At 41.8% G+C, this 4,006-nt stretch overlaps 1 non-coding gene across 1 annotated transcript; it reads right to left on the bottom strand.

The window, feature by feature from the left end:
* Positions 1-857: 857 nt before the first annotated feature.
* On the bottom strand, positions 858-964 carry LOC141681816 (small nucleolar RNA R71). The gene has a single exon (XR_012559245.1). It is a non-coding gene; the product is annotated as a small nucleolar RNA R71 (small nucleolar RNA).
* Between the last annotated feature and the right edge of the window lie 3,042 nt (positions 965-4,006).

Below are 4,006 nucleotides of genomic sequence, written 5' to 3'. Positions count from 1 at the left end.
TTTAGTTATAAACAACCTTACTTTGTTATCGTCTTAGCATTGAATAATAACCATACATTGTTACTTAAGTGCATGAGTTGATTAGTTAACTAATACAGTCTCTGTGGGATCGAATCTGATTTACATCTTATACTACTTGTGAATGCTTATACTTGCGTGTAATATTAGCGCGTGTTTAGCGACTAACAAGTTTTTGGCACCGCTACCGGGGACTGCAGTGTTAATTATTAGTTTATTTGATTTCCATCAGTGGTCGTTAAAGTTCATTGACTCGAACATTGTTACTTATGTGTTTCTTTGTTTTATTTCAGGTGATCTAGCGAGGGTGTATGCATACGCATTCGCGTACTCGTAAGAGAATACTGGATAAAGCTGAGGAAGAACTTGTGGTAGTTCGTAGGGAAGTTTTTGAGGAAGAAAAGAAGGTAGAAGAAGAAGAGATATTTGAAGAGCCAATTGTAGTAGCTATAGGTGATCAAGCAGAAAATCTGAAGGCTTTGATGGACTATTCTAAGCCTAAGATTAATGACATTCAGTCTAGCATCATTAGACCAGCCATCAGGGCTAACACTTTTGAGATCAAGTCAAGCATGATCCAGTTGATACAGAACTCAGTTCAGTTTGGGGGTTCTCCTACCGAAGACCCCAACATGCACATCAGGGATTTTATCGAGATCTGTGACACTTTCAAGTTCAATGATATGACTGAAGATGCTATCAAGCTATAACTCTTCCCATTCTCTCTGAGGGATAAAGCTAAGTGCTGGTTATATTCTCTACCAGCAGGGTCTATCACCACTTGGGAAGATCTCGCTCAAAAGTTTCTCACTAAATTCTTCCCCATGGCGAAAACTGCAGCAATCAGGAATGCTCTTACCCAGTTCACGCAACAAACTGGAGAATCTCTGTGTGAGGCTTGGGATCGATATAAGGAGATGCTAAGGAAGTGCCCACACCATGGCATGCCTGATTGGATGATTATCAATTATTTCTATAATGGATTGGGTGCTACTTCTAGACCCATGCTTGATGCAGCATCAGGAGGAGCCTTGTGGGCTAAGAGCTATGATGAAGCGTATGAACTTATTGAACTGATGGCTGCTAACGAGTACATGAATCCTTCCCAGAGACTGACTCAGGGAAAAGTAGCAAGAATTCTGGAGTTGGACGCAGCAACTGCTATAGCTGCCCAACTTAAGGCTTTGACAATGAAGGTGGACACTTTGGCTAATTATGGAGTTAATCAAATCACTACTGTCTGTGAGCTTTGTGCTGATGCCCATGAGACTGATCAGTGCGTAATTTCTAGTGAATCAGCGCAGTTCGTGAGCAACTTCCAGCGATCACAGCAACCTGTGCCAGCCACCTATCATCCGAACAACCGCAATCATCCTAATTTCAGTTAGAGTAATGCTCAGAATACGGTTCAACAACCTTATCAGCAGTATCCAGCTAAGCAGTACAACCCCCTGGTTTTCAGCAACCGCAGTATGCACCAAAACAACAATTCCAACTGCAACACGCTAATGAAAAATCTGAATTAGAGGATTTGATGCTCATGTGCAAGAGTCAAGCTGTTTCTATCAAGACCTTGGAAAATCTGATTGGGCAAATTGCCAATGCCTTGCTAAATCGTCAACCTGGTACATTGCTTAGTGACACTGAAGTGCCAGGAAAGAAGAAAGCTAAGGAGCGGGTAAAGGCAATCACTTTGAGGTCTGGGAAGGTTGTGAATCCCGTACAAACTCAAGAGTTGACTGAAGAAGCTGGGGTTGAGAAAGAAGCAAAGCAGCAGGATGAAGAAGTGGAACCAAGGAAGACTACTGTTGAGCACACTTTGCCTTTGCCTGAGGGTAATACAGGGGAGAAACAGATCTATCCTCCACCGTATTTTTCTAAAAGGCTACAAAAGAAAAAGCTGGACAAGCAGTTTGAGAAGTTTCTGGAGGTGTTCAAGAAACTTCATATCAACATACCTTTCGTGGAGGCTCTTGAACAGATGCCTAGTTATGCAAAGTTTATGAAAGGTATTCTCTCTCGTAAAGTGAAGCTAGATGATTTAGAGATTGTCTCTCTCATGGAGGAATGCAGTGTTATGCTACAGCAGAAGTTGCCTCCGAAGCTTAAAGATCCAGGAAGCTTTACTATTCCATGTACTATTGGAAAAGTGTCTTTTGATAGATGCTTATGTGACTTGGGAGCTAGCATCAATCTGATGACTTTTTCAATCTTCAAGCAGTTGGATCTACCTGATCCAAAACCGACATATATCACTTTATAGTTGGCCGACCGTTCTATTATATATACGCGAGGTATTGTGGAAGATGTCTTGGTCAAGGTTGATAAACTCATCTTTCCTGCTGATTTTGTAATTCTTGACTTCGAAGAGGATAAGAAGATTCCCATAATCTTGGGAAGACCTTTCTTGGCAACGGACCGAACCTTGATCGATGTGCAGAAGGGTGAGCTTACAATGTGAGTGCTAGATCAGGATGTGACTTTCAATGTGTTCAATGCCATGAAATTTCCTACTGATAATGAGGAGTGCTTAAAAGTCGAGTTGGTCGATTCGGTGGTCACATCGGAACTTGATCAAATGCTAAGGTCTGACGCCTTAGAAAAAGCCTTATTTGGAAATTCGGACAATGAAGATGATGAAGGCGCTGAGCAATTGCAATATTCGAATGCTTCTCCCTGGAAGAGGAAGATCGATATGCCTTTTGAATCTCTTGGAATGGAAGAATTGAGAAAAGCTCATAAACGCCTCAAGCCTTTTATTGAGGAAGCTCCTACTCTTGAGCTTAAGCCTTTACCTGAACATTTGAGGTATACTTTTTTAGGTGATGCATCTACTCTGCCTGTTATTATTGTATCTGACCTTTTAGGTAGCGATGAGGAAAAGCTTTTGAGAATTTTGAGAGAGTTCAAATCGACAATTGGATGGACTAAAGCAGATATCAAGGGAATCAGCCCTTCTTACTTCATGCATAAAATTCTGCTAGAAGAAGGTAGCAAGCCTACCGTCGAGCAGCAAAGAAGACATTTCTATCATGAAGAAAGTAGTGAAGAAGGAAATTATGAAGTGGCTAAATACAGGGATCATCTATCCTATCTCTGACAGTTCATGGGTAAGCCCGGTTCAATGTGTACCAAAGAAAGGTGGAATTACTGTGGTGGAAAATTAGAAGAATGAGCTTATCCCTACACGAACAGTCACGGGGTGGAGAGTCTGCATGGACTATAGAAAGATGAACAAAGCCACTAGGAAGGACCATTTTCTATTTCCCTTCATTGATCAGATGCTCGACAGGTTGGCCTGTCATGAGTATTATTGTCTTCTGGATGGCTATTCGGGTTACAATCAGATTTGTATCGCCCCAGAAGATCAGGAGAAGACTACCTTCACTTGTCCATTTGGTACTTTCGCCTTCAGACGAGTTTCTTTTGGTCTATGTGGTGCACCAGCCACATTTCAGAGATGTATGATGGCCATCTTTTCTGACATGATTGGCCAGAATGTGGAGGTGTTCATGGACGACTTCCAGTCTTTGGCGATTCTTTTGATGAATGCTTGCAAAATCTGGGACATGTTCTCATGGACGTGTGTTGAGACCAATCTGGTTCTCAATTGGGAGAAATGTTATTTTATGGTGTGTCAGGGCATTATTCTCGGGCACAAGGTTTCTAATAAGGGTCTAGAGGTGGACAAGGCCAAGGTGAGGGTCATTGAGAATCTTCCTCCACCTATTTCTGTTAAGGGAATTCGCAGTTTTCTTAGTCATGCGGGTTTCTACAAGTGTTTCATCAAGGACTTCTCGAAAATTTCAAAGCCTTTGTGCAGTATGTTAGAGAAAGATGTTCCTTTTAAATTTGATGACGAGTGCCTTGCAACGTTTGAGATATTGAAGAAGAGTTTAATCAAGGCACCTGTCATAACCGCACCTGATTGGAATGAGCCTTTTGAGATGATGTGCGATGCAAGTGATTATGCAGTTGGAGTAGTTCT

The sequence above is a fragment of the Apium graveolens genome, chromosome 1 (genome assembly GCF_009905375.1).
Source record: "Apium graveolens cultivar Ventura chromosome 1, ASM990537v1, whole genome shotgun sequence".
In the NCBI taxonomy this organism is placed as follows: Eukaryota; Viridiplantae; Streptophyta; class Magnoliopsida; order Apiales; family Apiaceae; genus Apium; species Apium graveolens.
Note: the sequence above shows the minus strand (reverse complement) of the source record. Positions and strands in the feature narration are given on the sequence as shown.